Here is a 24,084-nt window from a genome sequence, read left to right as displayed (position 1 = left end):
TCTTGCTTTCTTCTCGGCGTACGCGTGTTATTCCAGTCCAGACGTCAGACAATGACCAAAATGCCGCATCGGCGTTAGCGCTCTTATCGGCCAGTCACTGGAGCGCGCCAAGCATTGAAGTTCAGTAGGATCATAAAAAACTCTGCTATCTCGGGAGTTTAACTGACGTCGCCACGAGCAGCACAGTCCAAAGACGGAATACTGCACTCGTAAAAGGTCGACTCAGTTAATGTGCAGGAGTGGGATATACCAGGGGAACCATCCACTAATGACGCTTTTACCGAAATGAAAAGCAAGGTTTTGTCCCTCGTTAACATTAGCACAGAAATCAAAACCGTACGGTTGGACTCGAAGTGGAGCGTGGGCGGTCGACAAACCAGAAAATATTTTGCCAATATTACACTGATAAGCCACAACATTATGGCACTGCCCACCGCGAAATTTAACGCCACCTGGTGGCGTTGCTGGCACGTTATGCCTCAGGAAAGTACAAAGTGCGCCCACATGAAAAGGAGATTACAGAGATATGCAAAGAACTTTTAACAACAACAATATTATAATTACAAATATACTTAATTGCCATTGGCGCTGATACACCGATCCACGTGGGTAGGAAGGGAGTAGATAGCTTCAGTACAGAAACTCATGGGTTGCAGTCTGATCAAGTTTTCCCCGGTGTGGTGCACCTCCTAGTCACAGGTGAAGCTATGACCTTCCAGAGATTGTTTAAAGGAGGGTGAAGATATGCGAAGCACATGGAGAAATATCGAAGCAATGGGGAGGATCTTTCACGACACCCCATCGAAACTTTTGAACGAGTTCTATAGTCATCTTGGCCACATGTGGCCTAGCGTTTTCCCAGATAAGCACTATCCCATTCGAGAGCATGCCCCTAACGCTTGTTCTTGATGGCCTTTTTGAGCCTCAGCAACGTGTTGCAATATTTGTGAGCATTAAAAGCTGCACTCTGTTACCCAGCCGATGTGTAGGGTTCCATCTTCGCCGAAAAAAGAAACTGAACACCAATTCTCTGGCCTTCGGGAAAGAGTTTTTACTTATTTTTTAGATTAGGGGGCCGCGATGCTACCACTCCATGCCTCATTTGGAGGCAGGGTCGAAGTGATGACACTACGTTTCATCGCGTACAACAATCTGAGCGGTGACGTCCATTCCTTATTCAGTGTATCCCAACAGATGGGTACGGCAAACACTTTCTCGCCATCTGATTATCTGGAGGATGCTTAGAAGCACACTGTTCACAAACTATGTTTGTTTATCGACAGTTGAACAGCAATGTCACGTATGGTGATCCGATAATTCGTCCGTATGAGCTCCTCTGTAGACGAAATCGTGGCCAGCCTCATATCGCTGAAACAAATGGAATATTGTTCACTGTGCGAGACACTGCTCTCGGTACACCTGTTTCATCCCGCGATAATTTTATGAAGCATGCTCACCTTCTGCAGGAAGAAACTGGATAACTGCTCTTCGTGCTGATCGAGACGAATACATCATCCAACGAACTGCGGAAACAACTATCGAGATATGAAGAAACTACTGAGAAATCAATTCCGGTTGTGTAACTGGGAATACCACCACGCCATACAATGCGACTGCTGGGAAGGTCTCCTTTTCAGTTGGGCATACCTTATATCCAAGCGGAGCAGAGAAGAATGGGGAACATTCTAGCGACGATACGGGATGTATGATGAAATCCACAGACACATAAGCGATTGTGATAGAGGTATTGTTATCGCCTGGGAACAAGCGCCTCGAAAACGGCAAACCTGGTTGGTCGTTGGTGTGCTAATGTCGTGATCATCTGTGAAAACTGGTTGAAGGACGGTGAAACAACAAGTAGGCGAGAAGGTGTTGGACGTCGACGCCTCAGCACAGAATGTGCAGGTCGCAGGCTTGCCCAGTCAGCAAAGCAGGATAGGCGGCGATTTGTGGAACACAGAGTACAATGCTGTTGCAGTCACAAGCATTTTGGAACACACCGATCAGCGCACATCGTTGAACACGACGCTCCGCAACAGCAGCCTGTACGTGTTACCATGTTGACTCAGTGGCGGCGTCAATTACGACTGCAGTGGGCAGCATGGGATCATCGAGATTGGCCCTTAGATCAGTGGAACGTGCCGCCTTGTCGGAGGAATCACTTTTCTTGTTACGCCTTGGCGATGTTTGTTCCCAGATCATCATCCAGGCGAACGGTTGCTATAAAAAAGCACCGCGCGACGGACGCAGGCTGGTGGAGGCAGTTTTAGGCTTTGTGTGACATTCAACTGGGCTTTCACGGAACTTGAGGTAGTAATGGAAGGCACCGTGACAGCTGTGGACTATGTGCAGATTATTACGGACCACCTGCGCATGCCTTCATGCTTGATGTCTTCCCCAACGACCACGGCGTCTTCCCGCACAGTAAATGTCCGCGTCACAAGGCCAGTATCAGTGAATTCATGTTGAAATTTTGGATACTGAATTCCCTGATCTGAAACCGATGGAACATACCCGGGATGCTATCGGACACTCGATGCGCTCCTACAAAACACCGGCCCGCAATTTCATGTAATTGTGTTACCTGTGAGTACACATCCTATACCATATACCTCCGGAAACTTACCAAGGGCTGGTCGAATCCACTGCAGGCAGAATCGCTTCTGTATTGCGCAATTAAGCAGGTGGTCATAATGCCATACGACCTTCAGTGTATGTTGTAGCCGGCCGCTGTGGCCGAGCGGTTCTAGGCGCTTCAGTCCGGAACCGCGCTGCTGCTACGGTCGCAGGTTCGATTCAAATGGTTCAAATAGCTCAGAGCACTATGGGACTTAACATCTGTGGTCATCAGTCCCCTAGAACTTAGAACTACTTAAACCTAACTAACCTAAGGACATCGCACACATCCATGGCCGAGGCAGGATTCGAACCTGCGATCGTAGCGGTGACGCGGTTCCAGACTGAAGCGCCTAGAACCGCACGGCCACACCGGCCGCCTCGCAGGTTCGAATCCTGCCTCGGGCATGGATGTGTGTGATGTCCTTAGGTTAGTTCGGTTTAAGCAGTTCTAAGTCTAGGGGACTGATGACCTCAGATGTTAAGTCCCATAGCGCTTAGAGCCAATTTTTTTGTATGTTGTAATTTTCGTAGGTGTATGGTAAAATAGGAATATGTCAAACTGCTACCAGCCACAATGTAATTTCAGTAATTATGGCACATAAGCTTACGACCGCCAAAATGAGGATGGAAGACCGCAGATGAACGTCCCATCGACGAAGGAAAATTTCAATTTAACATCTCGACGAAAATGGAGTCATTTGAGAATAAGCACAGCACGCATTCAGGAAGGATGAAGAAAAAATAATCGAGAGTACCTTTTTAAAGAAGCCATACTGGCATTTAAGCGATTTAGGGGAATCACGGACTACTGCACGATCTCGATACGTCCCGCAACTCTTTCAGTGGGAGGACGTGGTGCAATTTGGATGGCTTATCTTCGTACGGCTACAGCACATTTCCGAACAAGTGATAATATAAAGATTGTTACTTTTTAATGCAATGGTGCAACTAAAATCGTCCCATTCTGGTGCTATATTTATGCTCGATCGCTAAGTAGGAACTGTCGGCCTACACATACAAAGTATCAGGTTTCGACCACCGGTCCGTCCTAGATTATTCGTGTTACTTGTAGCTTATTTGACATCTGGGAATGACCTACATATGTGAAAGAAGGCAAGCTAACCGTTGACTAAAACCCATGTTAAGCAGTAGGTCCTCTTATAAATGGATAAGGAAGACGGAAGGCAAAGACACACCGTCTCCCATAGTACCATGCTTAGTAAAGCACTGTGGTGTTGCAAATCAACCTTCCGGCTGATGATATCTTTACTAATCTAAAGACAAAACAGTACTGCAGGAAAATGTGAACGAATCTTTGGTACATTTCACTACCAACACGATTCTCTGGACAAAAATTGTAAGTAGTACCACACACCAATAAGAAACCAAGACCTTTCACTATTCAAAACGTGATGTTATATGGCTCTGAGCACTATGCGACTTAACTTCTGAGGTCATCAGTCGCCTAGAACTAATTAAACCTAACTAACCTAAGGACATCATACACATCCATGCCCAGGCAGGATTCGAACCTGCGACCGTAGCGGTCGCTCGGCTCCAGACTGTGGCGCCTAGAACCGCACGGCCACTTCGGCCGGCGTGATGTTATAAGTTTATAATAAAAATATACACAGAGGTGACAAAAGACATAGGATACCTCCGAATATCGTGTCGGACCTCCTTTCGACCAGTGTAGTGCAGCAACTAGACGTGGCATGGACTCAACAGGTCATTGGAATTTCCCTGAAGAAATATTGAGCCATGCTGCCTCTATACCCGTTCATATTGGGTGCGGTGCATGACGTTGTACGCCAACTGAGCTCTCGATTATGTCCCATAAATGTTCGATGGGATTTATGTCGGGAGATCTGGATGGCCAAATCCTTCGCTCAAATTGTCCGGAATGTTTCTCAAATCAATCGCGAACAATTGTGCTCCAGTGACATGACATCGTTTGTTTGAGAACATGAAGTCCATGAATGGATTCAGATAGTCTCAGAATAGCACAATGGAACCATTTCCAGTCAATGATAGGTTCATTTGAACCAGAAAACCGAGCCCATTCCATCTAAACACAGCCGGCACCATTGTGGAGCCACCACCAGCTGGCACAATGCCTCGTTGACAACTTGGCTTCGTTGGGTCTGCGCCAAACTCGAATCCTACCATTAGCTCTTATTGGGACTCATGTGACGAGGCCACGTTTCTCCAGTCGTCTATGGTCCAACCGATATGGTCACGAGCGCAAGAGATGTGCCGCAGATGCTGACGTGCTGTTGGCAAAGGCACTCGCGTCGGTCGTTTGTTACTACAGCCCATTAACGCCACATTTCGCCGTGCTCTCCTAACGGATACGTTCGTTCTACGTCCCACATTTTGCTGTAGCTCACCGGCACGCGAGAAAGCTTCTATAGAACATGCGACTGAGATTTCTGTGTCAATGCAATTAAAGAATCATCAAATAACACATGTATTACAATCTGAAGTTGAAGCAGTCATCTGGAAATCAGTAACATGTTTATTTCAAATGATTAGGACAACTATGGGGCATACATCTAACATGTCTGGTGTCTGTTCTTTCGGACATGTCCTTTCATGATTCTGCAGTCGAGGTCTCAAAGAACAGACACCACACATGTAAATATATGAACGTAGAGGGCAATTAATGATCATTCGGTGCAGAAGCACTCTTCGTATTAACTATTGCGGTAATTAGCGTGAGGCTGCGAGCTATGAAGACAATAGACAGGAGACGCTACATCTATAGTATGCGAAGTTGGGAATTTGGATTGGACGGGAAGCGTACTCTGATAGCCGAAGCAGTTAAGGCGACGGCTCGCGTGAAGCGGGAAATCCAGGTTCGAGTCCCGCTCCGGCATAAATTTTCATTTGTCGCAACTGCATTTATTTCAATGACCGATTGCGACTAAAATCGGAATTTCAATTTAATCACTCTCAAGAGTACTTCAAACCCACGCTGGACTGAATAACGTTCCAAGCTCTCGCTTAAAGTCCCGCAGAACTGCGTGGGATGAAGGTGTCCTGTTGCAGGGTCAACCTTTCCTCCAGGAGGAAGCACGAAAAGAAAAAGAGAGAAAGGAAGAATGAGAATGAGAAAGAGAAAGAGAGAGAGAGAGAGAGAGAGAGAGAGAGAGAGAGAGAGAGAGAAGTCTACTGAAGGTTTCCATCGCGACAGCTACAAAGACCCTATTCATCTAACATGAGTGTCCGAACTGCCGAGGAAGATACGGTGCCGCTCGAACAGGCCACGACAGAATTTGCGCTACGCTACACAAACGGGGTATCGTCTATTGCCCTGAATGTGACTGCGGAGCTGCAGAGTAGACGGCGAAGGACTTGATAAAACAATGCTCCAAGGGACGTTACTGAGGGAGGGAGGGAGATTGGATTTAACATCCCGTCGACATCGAGATCTTTAGAGACGAATTACAAGCTCAGATTGTGTGGATGGGGAAGGAAATTGGCCGTGCTCTTTCAAAGGAACCATCCTGGCATTTTCCTGAAAGTGATTTAGGGAAATCACGGAAAATCTAAATCTGGATGGCCGGACGCCGGTTTGAAGCGTCGTCCTCCAGAATGCGAGTTCAGAGTGCTAACCACTGCGCCATCTCGCTCGGTGAAAGGTACTCCGTGCAATCGAGTCATGTCCTGGAAGCTTCAGCTGAAGATGTTAACTGGATATGGAATACTGATATACATCTGTGAATTTAGAATGCTGTGACCGTTTCTTCGTAGAATTTACGATATTCATTATTTCTTTCGTTGAATTTGTAATTTGTTTCTGTTCGTAAAAAGAAATGGTCAACACAGGGTTGTGAGTGTTCAATGGTGCCGAGCAGAGCTTTAAACCTTTAACGTGGAGCTATCAGGGCAGTAAACATACATGAAAATGCTAGCGTGTGACGAGTGAAATTAGAAATAGAGGGGTTGGACAAAAATATGCAAAAACTGCGAGAAATGCACGCTTGAACATAAATGCAGATTTTAGCCAAGCCCACAGGGGGTGCTGTTGTATTTGGCCATGAACGGCACCTCTGCGATGTCCGCAATACTTTCTTGAACACAGACGCAGATATTAGCCAAGCCCGCAGGTGGTGCTGTTGTATTTTGCTATGAACGGAACCTGTGCGATGTCCGCAATACATTGCAAGTGTCAGTCGTGGTCAGAATAGTGTTTTGTTTAGTTCTGAGTACATTACGTCGGAAATCAGTGAATTCGAAGGTGGGCGAACTGTTGGCTCTCTTATGGTGTGGGTACTTCTGTAACAAAGTTAGTCTAAGTGTTTCAAGGGACAACGTATCGAAGATTTGTACCGCCTACAAGGAAAGAGGAAAAGCACCATCCGTTAAGTCACGACGTGGACGAAAGTGTATGTCGAGTAATCGTGACAGAGGGTCACGAGGAGGAACGTGGCGAAAAATAAAACGACGACAGCTGCTAAAGTGACTGCAGGACTGAATGAAGATCTCGCGAACCCATTCTGTGCCAAAACACGAAGGGAGTTCCACAAGCAGGGAACTTCAGGGCGAGCTGGAATTTCAAAAAGACATATCACTGTTGCCATAAAAGCTGGTCTATGCAGCAACGGTAGGCCATTTGGTGGGATTAGTCTTGTTTCCAACTTCTGGCCGAGTTTACGTCCCAAGAGTGAAATATGGCAGGGGTTCGGTGATGATTTGGGAAGTGATATCGTAGTGTCCCATGGGTCCCGAGGTTAATCTGCAAGGCTGCATTACTGCCAAGGATTATGAGATCATTCTGGCTGATCAGTACATCCCGTGGTGCAATATTTGTTCTCCATTCTCCAACGCTGATGCTGTGCTACAAGATTACAGGGCTCCTAATGACAAAGCTCGCATCGTCCAGGACGGTTGTGTGAGCACGAGGCTGAGTTGGTCGCATCTCCCCTGGCCACAACAGTCACCAGATCTCAGTATTATTGAACCTCTGTATTCCACTAGGGAGAGAAAGGTGCGTGATCGCTATCCACTTCCATCGTCGTTACCTGAAGATTATTTTGCAAGAAGAATTTATAGGATTCCCACGAAAACCAATAGAGCCTGAATTTATCCATTACGAAATGACTGGAAGCAGTTTCCAAGGCCCAGTTCCTACACCGTATTAGGCATGGTAATGTGTTTTTGGAGTTTTCATATTTTTGTCTATCCCCTTACATCAAATACACTACTGGCCATTAAAATTGCTACACCACGGAGATGACGTGCTACAGACGCGAAATTTAACCGACAGAAAGAAGATGCTGTGATATGCAAATGATTAGCTTTTCAGAGCATTCACACAAGGTTGGCGCCGGTGGTGACACCTACAACGTGCTGACATGAGGAAAGTTTCCAACCGATTTCTCATACACAAACAGCAGTTGACCGGCGTTGCCTGGTGAAACGTCGTTGTGTTGCACCGTGTAAGGAGGAGAAATGCGTACCATCACGTTTCCGACTTTGATAAAGGTCGGATTGTAGCCTATCGCGATCACGGTTTATCGTATCGCGACATTGCTGCTCGCGTCGGTCGAGATCCAATGACTGTTAGAAGAATATGGAATCGATGGGTTCAGGAGGGTAATACGGAACGTCGTGCTGGATCCCAACGGCCTCCCATCACTAGCAGTCGAGATGACAGGCATCTTATCCGCATGGCTGTAACGGATCCTGCAGCCACGTCTCGATCCCTGAGTCAACAGATGGGGACGTTTGCAAGACGACAACCATCTGCACCAACAGTTCGACGACGTTTGCAGCAGCATGGACTATCAGATATGAGACCGTGGCTGCGGTTACCCTTGATGCTGCAGCACAGACAGGAGCGCCTACGATGGTGTACCCAACGACGAACCTGGGTGCACGAATGGCAAATCATTATTTTTTCGGATGAATCCAGGTTCTGTTTACAGCATCATGACGGTCGCATCCGTGTTTGGCGACATCGCGGTGAACGCACATTGGAAGCGTGTATTCGTCATCGCCATACTGGCGTATCACCCGGCGTGATGGTATGGGGTGCCATTGGTTACGCGTCTCGGTTCGCACTGACGCCACTTTGAACAGTGGACGTTACATTTCAGATGTGTTACGACTGGTGGCTCTACCATTCATTCGATCCCTGCGAAACCCTACATTTCAGCAGGATAATGCACGACCGCATGTTCCAGGTCCTGTACGGGCCTTTCTGGATACAGAAAATGCTCCACTGCTGCCCTGGCCAGCACATTCTCCAGATCTATCAACAATTGAAAACGTCTGCTCAATGGTGGCCGAGCAACTGTCTCGTCACAATATGCGTCACTACTCTTGATGAACTGTGGTATCGTGTTGAAGCTGCATGGGCAGCTGTACCTGTACACGCCGTCCAAGCTCTGTTTGACTCAATGCCCAGGCGTATCAAGGCCGTTATTACGGCCAGAGGTGGTTGTTCTGGGTACTGATTTCTCAGGATCTATGCACCCCAATTGCGTGAAAGTGTTATCACATATTAGTTCTAGTATAATATATTTGTCCAATGAATACCCGTTTATCATCTGCATTTCTTCTTGGTGTAGCAATTTTAATGGCCAGTAGTGTAACAACGCCACCTATGGCGGTCTCACCTGTTCACTAATTTTTATTTTCAGTACGAAATAGGATCTCAAGTCACTTGTTGACAAGATAGCACACCTACTTCTATTCTTCACCGTTTATTTCGTCATTTCTCCCTTTTTATCTCAGCTGCTGCGCCTATGACTTGGTTTCGCGGTGCCAGTTTGTAGGCGAGGCAGTGCGTAGTACGTCAGCGGCTTGTGACCACCGCCCTTGCGCCGGAGTGTGGAAACCGGTTACAGTAGGCAGCAGGTTACCAGAGCGGAGCGTGAAGTGGCCGACGTGCCAGTCTGGGCCGCTTCCAGATGCCTCTGCGGATCGCATGAATGGCTGCTTGTAAACTGAGCGTGGGCGCACTAACTGCACGTGAGGGGCAGTGCTATTTCACAACGAGTTGGGGAAACCCAATTACCCGCGTCCTCCATCAAGCTCACTGCCAACCACATCTTGTTGTTTTCACCTAAGCATAACTTGGATGCAATTTTCGCGGCCCTCGGGCACACAAGTTGACTTACTTCTGAGAGAAACCTTCGGGGCTAGTAGTATACCAGTGAACAGCCCCCTCCCACGATTCTTTGAACAATGAAATCCTATCAGTAAAGTTTGTTGGAAGTGACCAAGCGCTCTCATTCTAAAGTACTGGATGCATATAGGCTGGGTAATTCGCGTGCAAAGAGCACTTACGAGGTGTGTGAGAAAAGTAATGAGACTGATTTTATACATGACAAGGTTTTTTTCGGACAACAATATTGTCCCCTTCAAAGTAGTTCCCTTTGGCAACTATACACTAGCGGAATCGTCATTCCCAGTCTTGGTAGCAGCACTGAATAGCATCAACTGGTAGGGCCGGTAACATGACAGCTACATTCTTCTAAATTTCTCCAGATACCCAAAATGACGTTCGTTTAAGACATTTTTCAACTTCGGGAAAAGAAAAAATTCAGAGACTCTGATAAGGTGAACAGGAGTGCTATGGGACAACAGAAATGCCTTTTGAGTTCAAAAATTCCGCGATGAAAGTGGCCGTGTGGCATGGGGCGTTGTCATGATGCAGCACCTACTTGTCTGAAACGTCCGGTCTCAATCGATTCGCCCTTTTCCTGAGCCTTTCAAGGATGTCTTAGTTGGTTAACAGTTTGTCCTGGAGGAACAAATTCTTTATGCACGATACCCCTACTGTCAAAAAGGCAAATCAGCATTGTTTCGATTTTTGATTTTGATTTGATCATTCGAGCTTTTTTCGATCGAGGAGATGTCTGAGAGTGCCATTCCTCATTTTGCCGCTTTGTCTCAGGACCGTACTCAAAAATCACCTGTGATCACATGATTGAACCATTTGTGGTCATTGGCAATCTACTCAAGAATTGGCAATCTACTCAAGAAGATCAACACACACATTTATTCGATTGCCCTGCGCAGTCTCGGCTCTTTGGCACCACTTCGGCACAAACTTTGCTCATTTGCAAAACTACGGTCAAAATCTGATGTAAGGGTAAGCTTTTAATTTTAACATGTCACTCATCATCTGTTAAACGACGGTCTGATCTGCATACTTTCGATGTTCTCCTTAGTTTTTGAAGCTAAAGGTCTCCCTGAGCGAGGTTCTTCTTCAACGTCTTCTCGGCCCTCCAAAAATGGTTTGTATCGGCGAAAAACTTGTGCTCTCAATAAGGAATGTTCCCCACAGGCCTGTTTCAACTTTTGAGATGTCACAATCACAGCTTCCCCATGTTTAACACAAAACTTTATGGCATAACATTGCTCTAAATTCCGCTGTTCCATTTCCGTAACATACAACAAAAACAACTTCATTGACGGCACTATCACAAGACATTTTATGGCTGTTCGAAACTGAAATTCAGACTGAGCATTTGGAAGGGATGAGCACACCGGCCTACACATGCAGAACAACACAGCGTCGCTCACAGCGCTGTCAGTATCATTAGTTTCCTCACACACCTCGTACATGCACTTTCTAAGTTTGATACGTGATCTATTGCGTTAAATCTATAATGTACGATTATACCGCATAATAATTAGATTATAGCAGCATTTTAAATTTTTAAACTCTGTCAGTAATTAGATGATATATTAAAAATAACATTCTTGTTGCACCTGGAAGCCTTACAGACGCAAACTTGAAATTGGGATCGGGTGAGAGTTTTAGTCGTTCAGTAATATACTGTGCAATTTGACTAGCTCGCAGAGCTTTAAATTTGAACGAGACTGAAAACCTTTGGCAGCGCCTGGAGCAACCGAACAATTCAGGAACGGCATCTACGCTATTTTATCGAGCGTCATTAGCTATTGCAGAACGGTTCAATCCACGAGTATATTACTCGTAAAGTAGACATAAACCCAGAGGCTTCATTATGCAAGACCCTGGCGGAAATTGTGCCCCGTTACCTTCCTTCAACCTGAGACCGAGATCTCACAGCCGACGTGCTAACATTGTATTTTCCACAATGAAGGAAAATTACGATGTCACGTTCCGTCTACAATTAGATAATTGGAGTAACAAGGATGGAAGTCAGCCATGTCCTTTACAAAGGAAACAGCCCGATTTTTTCGTTCGCAGATGATTGGGGGAAACCATCAAAACTCAAGTGTCTTTGAGGACAGATATGGATTTAGATGTAGATACAGATTCTCAATAAACAAAGTTCAGTTTGTTTCCCAGTAATGGCTAATTGATCTTTCGGTTTTCTTACCCGGTTATTAGTAAAACATAAAAGCACCTGTTATAACCGAAACCAAACAAATACCGAAAAATACCGATTATTCAGAACTAAAATAGTGGTATTGGTTTTAACCGTCCCACATCTGCTCCACGTGCAACTATTCGAAACAAACAATCTGCGCTGTTTGCTTTTCTGACGCAATAATGTGTTATGGAAGCAGCTCTCCTTACCTCATCCTAATTAATTAATTAGTTAGTTAGAAATGGGTTAGAAGTGGAAATTCTTCGCGAACTCAAATGGAAGTCCCTGGAGAAAAGAAGACATTCTTCTCGCGAAAACTGTGAAGAAAGTTTAGAAAACCGGCGTTTGCGATGGACTGTGCAAGGATTTCACTGTCACCATTATGCACCTTGCTTAGGACCCGCGGAGACAAGAAGTGTGGGCTTTTACAGAACTATATAGGTAGTTGCTTTTCCCTCGCTCCATTTGCAAGTGAAACAGAAAAGGGAATGGCTAGTAGTATGAATAGAAGAACAAAGTACCCTCCGGCATGCACGTATATATACACTGAAGCGCCAAAGAAACTGGTATAAGCATGCGTATTCAAACAGAGAGATATGTAAACAGGCACTATAGGGCGCTGCCGTCGGCAACGCCTATATAAGAAAAGTGTCTGGCGCATATGTTAGATCGGTTACTGATGCTACAATGGCAGCTTATAAAGAGTTACGTAAGTTTGAATGTGGTGTTATAGCCGGCGTACGAGCGATAGGACACAGAATCTCCAAGGTAACGATGAAGTGGGGATTTTCCCGTACATCCATTTCAAGAGTGCACAGTGAATATCAGGAATCCCGTAATACATCAAATCTCCGACATCGCTGCGGCCGGAAAAAGATACTGCAAGAACGGGACCAACGACGACTGAAGAGAATCGTTCAACATGACAGACGTGCAACCCTTCCGCGAACGACTGCAGATTTAAATGCCGGGCCATCAACAAGTGTCAGCGTGCGAACCGTTCAACGAAACGTCATCGATGTGGGCTTTCGGAGCCGACGGCCCACTCGTGTACCCTCGGTGACTGCACGACACAAAGCTTTACGCCTCGCCTGGGCCCGATAACACCAACAATGGACCGTTGATGACTGGAAACATGTTACCTGGTCGGACGAGTCTCGTTTCAAATTGTATCGAGCCGATGACGTGTACGGGTATGGAGAAAACCTCATGAATCCATTGACCTGCACGTCAGCACGGGATTCTTCAAGCAGGTGGAGGCTCTGTAATGGTCTGAGGCGTGTGCAGCTGGAGTGATATGGACCCCCTGATACGTCTAGATGCTATTCTGACAGATGACACGTACGTAAGCATCCTGTCTGATCACCTGCATCCATTCATGTCCATTGTGCATTCCGACAGACTTGGACAATTCGAGCAGGGCCATGTGGCACCCCACACATCCAGAATTGTTACAAAGCGGCTCCAGGAACACTCTGTGTTTAAACACTTCCGCCGCCCACCACACACTCCAGACATGAACATTATTGGGCATGTCTGGGAAGCCTTGCCACATGCTGTACAGAAGGTATCTCCACTACCTCGTACTCTCACTGATTTATTGATAGCCCTGCAGGATTCGTGAAATCCATTCCCTCCAGCTCTACTTCAGACACTAGTCGAGTCCATGCCACGTCGTGTTGCGGCAGGGGGGTCCCTATACAGGGTGTTACAAAAAGGTACGGCCAAACTTTCAGGAAACTTTCCTCACACACAAAGAAAGAAAATATGTTATGTGGACATGTGTCCGGAAACGCTTACTTTCCATGTTAGAGCTCATTTTATTACTTCTCTTCAAATCACGTTAATCATGGAATGGAAACACACAGCAGCAGAACGTACCAGCGTGACTTCAAACACTTTGTTACAGGAAATGTTCAAAATGTCCTCCGTTAGCGAGGATACATGCATCCACCCTCCGTCGCATGGAATCCCTGATGCGCTGATGCAGCCCTGGAGAATGGCGTATTGTGTCACAGCCGTCCACAATACGAGCACAAAGAGTCTCTACATTTGGTACCGGGGTTGCGTAGACAAGAGCTTTCAAATGCCCCCATAAATGATAGTCAAGAGGGTTGAGGTCAGGAGAGCGTGGATGCCATGGAATTGGTCCGCCTCTACCAATCCATCGGTCATCGAATCTGTTGTTGAGAAGCGTACGAACACTTCGACTGAAATGTGCAGGAGCTCCATCGTGCATGAACCACATGTTGTGTCGTACTTGTAAAGGCACATGTTCTAGCAGCACAGGTAGAGTATCCCGTATGAAATCATGATAACGTGCGTAGGTGAGAGAACATGGGGCCCGATCAAGACAACACCAACAATGCCTGCCCAAACGTTCACAGAAAATCTGTGTTGATGACGTGATTGCACAATTGCGTGCAGATTCTCGTCAGCCCACACATGTTGATTGTGAAAATTTACAATTTGATCACGTTGGAATGAAGCCTCATCCGTAAAGAGAACATTTGCACTGAAATGAGGATTGACACATTGTTGGATGAACCATTCGCAGAAGTGTACCCGTGGAGGCCAATCAGCTGCTGATAGTGCCTGCACACGCTGTACATGGTACGGAAACAACTGGTTCTCCCGTAGCACTCTCCATACAGTGACGTGGTCAACGTTACCTTGTACAGCAGCAACTTCTCTGACGCTGACATTAGGGTTATCGTCAACTGCACGAAGAATTGCCTCGTCCATTGCAGGTGTCCTCGTCGTTCTAGGTCTTCCCCAGTCGCGAGTCATAGGCCGGAATGTTCCGTGCTCCCTAAGACGCCCATCAATTGCTTCGAACGTCTTCCTGTCGGGACACCTTCGTTCTGGAAATCTGTCTCGATACAAACGTACCGCGCCACGGCTATTGCCCCGTGCTAATCCATACATCAAATGGGCATCTGCCAACTCCGCATTTGTAAACATTGCACTGACTGCGAAACCACGTTCGTGATGAACACTAACCTGTGGATGCTACGTACTGATGTGCTTGATGCTAGTACTGTAGCGCAATGAGTCGCATGTCAACACGAGCACCGAAGTCAACATTACCTTCCTTCAATTGGGCCAACTGGCGGCGAATCGAATTACAGTACATACTGACGAAACTAAAATGAGCTCTAACATGGAAATTAAGCGTTTCCGGACACATGTCCACATAACATCTTTTCTTTATTTGTGTGTGAGGAATGTTTCCTGAAAGTTTGGCCGTACCTTTTTGTAACACCCTGTATTAGGTAGGTGTACCAGTTTCTTTGGCTCTTCAGTGTAAGTCACGAAGGAAATCAAAAAAATTATTTACTGCCTGCGCCGTTTAGGGTCGCAATAATCGGAGGAGTAGGAGCGAGTCGCTTCACGGGGAAACGCGCACGAGGTGTGAACGCAGGGAGACGGCGGACAGTGACGGATGAGCGCGCGGCGCCAGAAGCGGGCAGAGGGGAACGGCTGCAGCGCCTGACCACAGCGCAGCCAGAGGGGCTCGCCTCGGTGAGCGCGTCCATTAGACGAGCCGAACAGTGCGGGCGCGCACAATGGCCCGGAAAACCCAATAACGAGCCGCCCCCAAAGTGCGCGAAGCCGCGACGAACTCGCCGGAACACCGCGAGAGTGTTTGCTTCTGCAGCTACCGGCGTGTACGAGCCGGCAGGCGGCATTCTCTTCACGTTTTTGTTGACGTCTTTAGCCCGAAGACAACTAGCACTCCCCGTCAGTCTATTCCGTATATGGCTCTTCATTCTGTTAACTACTGTAACACACATCCGTGTGAACTGTTTACTTCAGAAGTCTCTTGGTCTCCATCTACAATTTTTGCACCATCACTTCCATTACCAAATTGACGATTCTTCGATGTCTCAGAATGTGTCTTACCACCAGATCCTCACCTTTAGGCACGTTGTGCCATAAATTTCTTCTTTCCTCAACTGTATTGCGTACATCCTCATTGGGTATACGACCTGTTCATCTAATTTTCACCATTCTTCCGTAGCGCCACTTTTCTAGGGGACTGATGACCTCAGAAGTTAAGTGCTCAGAGCCATTTGAACCTTTTATTCTCTTCTTGTCTGAACTGCCTATCGTTCATATTTCACATCCGTACCAGACTGCACTTCCCGCAAACACTTATCAGATGAGATTAGTTCTTATACAAATCTTACACGACGAGTGAACAGGAAACAAAAATGGTTCAAATGGCTCTAAGCACTATGGGACTTAAACATCTGAGGTCATCATTCCCCTAGACTTAGAACTACTTAAACCTAACTAACCTAAGGACATCACACACAGCCATGCCCGAGGCAGGATTCGAGCCTGCAACCGTAGCAGCAGCGCGGTTACCGACTGAAGCGCCAAGAACCACTCGGCCACAGCGGCCGGCGAAAGGAAACACTTGAGCCAATCGTGTCATATCTACAAACTTCGCCATCGTAACCACCCGAATGTGTTAAATTCAACTTCCCGAATTCGCTTTGCGCTGTGTTCGATGCCAATGCGGTCTTCATTCAGGAACGACACACTAGACTGCTTTCCATACATCCATAAAAATGTGTAAAAATACCGGCAATTTATAGAATCCTGTGTCGTTCGCGACGAAACGTAATCGTATGACAAGTCATAAATACCTCTCAGCAAAAATAGCATTCCTGTGTCGAAGACGTTCACCAAACACTGGATCCTGACATTAATTTCAATTATTTCTCATACCGCAACCGTTTACGCCTAGTATTTCGGCGTTGCAAGTATTTAAATGTGACGGCCTGGCTTATATGTTTATATACACTACTGGCCACTAAAATTGCTACACCACGAAATTTAACCGACAGGAAGAAGATGCTGTGATTTGCAAATGATTAGCTTTTCGGATCATTCACACAAGGCTGGCGCCGGTGGCGACGCCTACAACGTGCTGACATGAGGAAAGTTTCCAACCGATTTCTCATACACAAACAGCAGTTGACCGGCGTTGCCTGGTGAAACGTTGTTGTGATGCCTCGTGTAAGGAGGAAAAATGAGTACCATCACGTTTCCGACTTTGATAAAGGTCGGATTGAAGCGTATTACCGCTGCAGCAGCGGCCGTAGCGAGCGTCCGTTCCCTTGGACACCCGTTCTACACACGTTTGTGTCAATATGTGCATTGTCTATGCCATCATCTTTGGCAAGATAAGCATGATTAAATAGTTTTAGCTGTTGCGAATAGAGGATAGTTCTTTGTATTTTAGCCTCCACGAATCTGCTCCTCTAGTACTTAATATTTTTTCAATTATGTCAAACATGTTTAAAACGTTTTTATCTTTTGTAACTAACGGTATAAACTTACTCATCTAGTACTCAAATCAGTATAATTATACACACACTATTTTGTATGTATCAATGTTTTTGGATGTTTAACGTATCATGTGCCGATCGAAGGGGGAAGCTTTCTCTCTACAACCAATTGTCACCCCTAGGCTATCCAGCAGTTACATGTGCCTCTTGCACTTTCAACAGTTCTGCGCATCGACTCCATGCGTCACCAATGGGTATATACACGACGTATGTTATTTAATATGCAACTATGTTGCTTACCCATGTTATTTAAGGTAAACAGCTGTGTTATTTCTGACCTACTCTACTAATTTCCGAGACGTTACTGATATGAAGATTGTCTACGTACGACTGAAACTGGTTACCATACTACGAGGTTTGTCCGGAAAATACGTATAAAAGTTGAATAATAACTTTATTTTAAAATTATTCAGGTATTACAATATGGTCTCCTTCAAAGTACTCGCCCTGAGACGCGATACACTTCTGCCAACGCCGTTTCTACTGTTGATAACATTGCTGAAAGTCTTCAGTTGTGATGATGATCAGTTGCCGTGTCGTTTCCGCCTTGATGGCTTCCACATCTCCCAAGTGCCGCCCCCGAAGCACCATTTTGCATTTCGGGAACATGAAGAAGTCACACGGGGCTAAATCGGGTGAATAAGGCGGGTACTCTGTCACGGTGATTGAGCTTCGGGCCAAAAACTCGCGCACAACGAGCGACGTGTGAGCGGGCGCATTGTTATGATGAAGGATCCACCTGCCCCCTTTTGCCAACTCCGGTCGAACTCGGGACACACGAGCTCTGAGACGTGTCAGAACTTCAACGTAAAAATTTCCGTTCACTCTCTGGCCGGGAGGGACAAATTCCTTGTGAACAATGCTCCTAGAATCAAAGAAAACAATCAAGATTGTCTTCACATTGGACCTTGATTTTCGCGACTTTTTTGTACTCGGTTCTCCTGCTAGTTTCCATTCCTTGCTTTGAAATTTGAGCTCCACATGGAATTCGTAAAACCAGGACTCGTCTCCAGTGATGACTCGGTTGAGAAAGTCCCCTCGTTCCTCTGCTTCCAACCAATCCTCAAAGCACTCAGCCCTCTTTGCTTTCTGTTCTGGCGTCAAGAGCTTCGGTACGATTTTCGCACACAATTTCTTCATTTCAAGTTTTTGTGTCAGGATTTCGTGAACGATTGTTTTGGGGATTGACAGCTCGTCAGTAATCGTTCTGACTGTCAATCTAGGGTCTTTAAGAACACCATCCCGAATTCGTTCAACATTTGCATCGGAACTCGATGTCGACGGGCGTCCTGGGCGAGGGTCACTTCTTCTCGGACATCCCGGAACCTTTTTAACCACTTGTTCACGGTTGGTTCCTTCAGAGAATTGTCTCCGTAAACCTGTTTCAAACACTCAAAAATCTCACGGCCATTCTTGCCTAGCTTTGCACGAAACTTGATGTTGACGCGCTGTTCCTCAATCAGAGACAGCTCCATGCCGATGGCAGGTGAAAAAGGGTAACTGTCAACAAGCTGCCGCACACTCCCACCTTCACGCAGAGTGCTCTGACTCGAACTGAGCGTTGATGGGAGTGATTACAGCAGTAGTCCCACCTGGCGGTGACTGCGACTTGTAACATAAAGACATTATTCAACTTTTATACGTATTTTCCGGACAAACCTCGTATAAAAAGAAACATATGCGATCTGGACTGATCGTTTTCTGTTATATTATGATACACGATCGCTGAAGTTCCAATTCTGAGTTCAAAAATTATAAAATATGTGCGCTAAGTATGTATGTATGCAAGTATAAGGAATTTTCAAATGACAGGATACGAAAGGTCTTAATAATCAGACCGACTAATATTTGTATATGCCGCTTTGGGATAACATTACGAGACATCTAGGGACGCGAATGCACTGTTCCACCCGTCCCTAAAAAATTAAAAGGTACGTCCTCTGCAGGAAAGATGATGACCACCGTCGTTTTCGACGTCCGGGGTCCGATACTCATCAGATTCCCCGAGCATGAAAAAACGACTAACAGTGATGTGTACTGAGACACACTCCGCAGCCTACTCAAGTCAGCCACGAGGAAACTGCCTAGGCTGCTCATAGAGGGAGTCATTCTGCTCCACGATAATGCGCATCCACAGGTCTCCAAGGTCACACGAAGTGTAGTGGCCAAGTTCAAGTGGGAGTAGCTTGAACATCAGCCCTAAAACCGGAACCTGTTGACCTGCGACTTCCATGTGTCCGGTCCGCTAAAAAAGAACCTCAAAGGAAAGTGCTTCAATTCGGACGACGAACTGAAGAACACAGTGGAGGACTTACTCGGTCACAGCGACAAGAATTCTGCGAACAGGGATTCCATAGACTCGTGAAACAGTGGGATCATGTGCCTCTGGTCATTACTCTGTATTACTTCATTATACTCAAAGTGTTGTTCCGCACCTTTTCTTTTGAACGTCTCTCATCTGTAAGTGCTTTACGAAGGTCCTAATCTGGAAATAACCAAATAGGAAATAATCAAATAAAACTGTTTTCGACAAAGTATTAGGTTAAAATTACAATGAAATCAGACCTCTAGCTGCTTACAGGCGTTGATAAATACCAACGAAGACAGTTGAAAAATGTGTGCCACGACAGGGACTCGAACCTGGGATCTTCTGCTTACACGGCAGACACTCAATCCAACTGAGCCATCGAGGACACAGAGGATAGTGCGACTGCAGGGTCTTATCTCTGACACGCTCCTCGTGAGACCCACATTTCCCACTTACTGTCCACACACTACATTAGTAGTGCCCCTGTTCACTATACTCATTACTTCGGACATGTCCTAAAGAACAGATGCCGTTTGTGATCTTGCAGCTCTCGAAGAATGAAATTACAATGAAATCCGGTCGCATTACAAATGTAGTGCGTGGACAGAAAGTTGGAAAGCGTGGGTCTCACGGGGAGCGTGCCAGAGATGAGTCCCTGCAGTCGCACTATCGTCTGTGTCCTCGGTGGCTCAGTCGCTTGCCGGCACGGTAGCTCAGCGTGTTCGGTCAGAGAGCTGGTTAGCCTCTGTAATAAAAAAAAACTGAGTGAAAGGATCAACTACGAACTTGAACGGATGTCATGTGACGTCGGCAACGACCTAACATATCAACAACGAACAAAATGAAAAAAAAAAAAGAAAAAGACAGAGCACGCGCCCGCCATATAAGCAGGTGGTCCCGGGGTACACATTTTTCAACTGTCATCGTTGATATATATCAACGCCTGTAAGCAGCTAACGGTCTTATTTCATTGTAATTTCATTCTTTGTGAGCAACAAGATCACCAATGGTGTCTGTACAGATACCAGCTTCATGTAAGTATTTGGTTGGCGCGTAAGTTCGTTGCGTTTTTGTTTTGCATGTTGGTATTTCGGTTGCTATGGATTTATTTATCGACGGTCATTTTCTATTTGAATTTCACTGTTGCTATTCGAGTATACATATTGTCATTTTATCGTCTGGAGATACAGTGAGTGCAGTTGTGGACGCTAGAAAATAGTGTGCCAAGTGGAAAACATTGAACATTTCCGACATATTTTTCTGTCTGAGTTCAACAGAGGGATGACAGCAGCGGAGGCAGCCAGAAAGATTTGCGCCGTGTATGGGGACTATACAGTTGGACAGAGCACGACAAGAAAATGATTTTCTCGTTTTGAGGAGGATCGTTTTGACATCAGTGACTCTCCACGTTCAGGAAGACCTTCGGGGTTTGAAGAAGATAGTTTAAACGCATTAATCCACAATCATCCACGTCAGTGTATTCGAGAACTGGCAAATGTGATGAAATGTGATCATTCTGTCATCGTGCGAAATTTGCTTCCAATGGGAAAAGTTCAGAAATCAAGTGTGTGGATACCGCATGCCATAAGCCAAAATCACAAAACTCAGCGGGTGGTCATATTTGCATCGCTGCTTGCTCGTCATCAATTGACTCGTGAACAACATCCACCATTCTTATCCCCTATCGTTACTGGTGACGACAATTGGTGTCTTTATGCTAACATAAGGAAAAGGGAGGAAAGACTGAGCCCAAACAAGGCAGCAACTTCCCGTAAAAAGACCTGCGCGCGTCCACAAAAGATAATGTTATGCATCTGTTGGAACAGCAACAGTGTGGCGTACTACGAATTGCTGACATTTGTAGTCAACAACTGAGACGTCTTGCAGACGCAATCCGAGAACGACGACTTGTAAGACTGCGTGAAGTGATGATACTTCACGATAACGCACGTCCGCATTCTCTAGACTGGCAAAAAACACAACACAAGAATTGGTTTGGGAAGTCATTCCGCACCCACCTTATTCACCTGATCTTGTGCCCTCAGATTTTTACCTTTTCCGCTCTCTAGTGAACAACTTTCACGGAAAATGCGCCCCGAACACGGCTCGATGAATTCTTCGCCTTAAAACCACGTGATCTCTACAGTTGCCGAATCGAAGAATTACCCCAATGTTGGCAGACTTGTCAACAGTGAAAGACAATATATTATTGATGACTAAATTCTCTGTTATTTTCTATCTGCTGCGTATATTAAACTTATGGAAAAACGCGAAGCACTTGTGCAGCAACGCAATATTTAATGTAGGGAATAGAAACTGCTTAAAGAGTACAAAATGTACTTTTTAACTGATACAGCTAACCTAAGGAAAATACGGTCAGTCATTGCCCCACGAAGCAATACAGCAGCACATACAACGAAAGGGGATATTTTTAACAATGGTGTGTATGATCTGCATTCGAAATGAATGCTAGCTCTTCCTGTAAAGCTACTTTCAGTGCAACAGTTATTTGGATAGTAGAACTGCGGGAAGCAACTGTACCAGAGTGCGAAAGCTGAAATGTTTGTTTTTTAAGTTACTGACGCGAGGGGTCGTGTGTGCTCGAGCAGTAGTTTCTTGTAGAATGGATCATCTGCTGCACTGATGTAAAGAAGGGCATAAAACATCAAGAATACTACCTCTACTACTCCTACGTATGAGCGAGAGTCTTTCTCCGAAGTTCTGTATATCTACGAGCTATAAACCTGAAATGGTGCTTCAAGAACGGTCGTCAACGTTTTCAGCTTTTAATGTGTAGTTTCAGCGAAATACTACCGGCAGTGACGTAAGAGGTATGTGCCATCAGGCGATGGGACAAACAGGAAACTAAGGAGACATTCGTGTCTTGAAGCCGCCGGCTAAACACAAAACGAACACCTGTTTTAAGAGAGGTTTTTTCAAGAGCGTAACGGTATTCTAGCGTTGGTTGACGAAACAAGACTGGATCATTAACGAACCACCAAGCCGCTCACAGTTGTTTTCGTAGGAACCAGGAAAATTTTAAGTTGCTGCTACTGTATAACTATCGGTAATGGGCCAAGCTCATAGCACTGCGACGCATCTGCTAGCACTAACGTCTGCTTTTGTGCTACAGAAATTGCCTGCTTCGTTAGATGGTTCAGCAGTAGCATTAGAAGCTATTTCAGACTTTTTTGGGTTGAAAATTGCAAGATAAACATTTCGTTATTGCATTAGCTGCCTAGGAACTGAGGCGCCCACAAATATAAACTGACTTTACGGTGAGTAAATGCCTTCGATTAAATTAGTATCTGGAACCCCTTGCAACAGACAAAAATGCCAAATTTGCAACTACATATTTACTCCCCAGGCTTCCCACGACTTGTGGCAGACGGCATATATTGTTCAAGTGTGATTTTACTCTCGCTGTATTTTATTTTCGTGGGCGAGAAGTGCAGCTATCAATACATTTTTGTGTAGAAAGGAATCTACGTAATTTTGTAGAAATGATCACTGTGCGAGATGTACGTGTGAAGAAGTAACATGTTTCTTGAGTTTTGGCTGAAAGTTCGCCATCGCATTTTTAAGAGTACACCTGGCATAACTTTTGTTTCACATCCTTCAATAGAATTCGCTGAGAATTTCAGTAGTCTCTAATCAATAAAAAAAGCTCTGAGCTCTTCTCTAAATCCCCTCTTACTTCTTAAATTAAGGTAACTTGGTGAGGGTCCCATACAATACTCAAAAATCAGTTGAACGAGTGTTTAAAGCAATACCCGTTTCGTATGGACTATCTTCTATTACGACAAGAATCGCTCCTGAGAGCTGGATTTCAAAGTATGGTGGACGGAAGAGGCTGATACGCGACGCAGGATGAAGAAGCTATAATAAAATAAAGATTCCTGACAAGCAACAATAATGCATCAAACTAGTATTAAAGGCTGCTGAGCGACACAATAGGTTCCATTATAAGGAAATTGAAGGGGTGTGTGTGTGTGGGGGGGGGGGGGGGGGGGGAAGGGAAGGGACTACTGATGTCTGCTGCAACGGTACATTACGTGGAATCAGCAGCGATGAGTGGAAAATATTGCCGGACCGAGATTCGAACCCGGGATCGCCTGCTTCCTAGACAGGTGCGTTAACCACTGCGCCACCCGGAACACAGCGTTGTCGCAACTGCGCAGATATCTCGGCACGCCTCCCGGCCGACCCACAATCCCACCGAACGATATCTATCCGCAGTCCTTGTCCATTTTCTCCATCCTCGCTACTCAGAGTCCTGCAGGAGGTCGGACGGACTTGTACAATGGCATTGACGAAGGTGGATCCATTGCCCATCCAGGCGAATCAGTTTTATTAATTCGCGTGTCCGAAAGAACAGGCACCACGCATACATACAATAGGTTCCTTTCAGTGAATTTAGCTTACCATCTGCCCTTTCCACAACAGGATTTATGTCGTCGTTGTATCTTATGTTGCT

At 45.7% G+C, this 24,084-nt stretch overlaps 1 protein-coding gene and 1 non-coding gene across 4 annotated transcripts in view; both read right to left on the bottom strand.

The window, feature by feature from the left end:
- The window catches only part of LOC126162790 (polypeptide N-acetylgalactosaminyltransferase 5-like), a 217,469-nt gene that overhangs the window by 178,271 nt on the left and 15,114 nt on the right, over positions 1 to 24,084 (bottom strand). The gene's annotated exons all lie outside the window — the stretch shown is intronic.
- Trnap-agg (transfer RNA proline (anticodon AGG)) lies at positions 23,692 to 23,764 on the bottom strand. Its single transcript has one exon. It is a non-coding gene; the product is annotated as a tRNA-Pro (tRNA).

This window comes from Schistocerca cancellata, chromosome 2 (assembly GCF_023864275.1).
Source record: "Schistocerca cancellata isolate TAMUIC-IGC-003103 chromosome 2, iqSchCanc2.1, whole genome shotgun sequence".
NCBI classification, from domain to species: domain Eukaryota; kingdom Metazoa; phylum Arthropoda; class Insecta; order Orthoptera; family Acrididae; genus Schistocerca; species Schistocerca cancellata.
The sequence above is the reverse complement of the archived record's forward strand: the minus strand, read 5'-3'. Positions and strand labels throughout refer to the sequence as shown.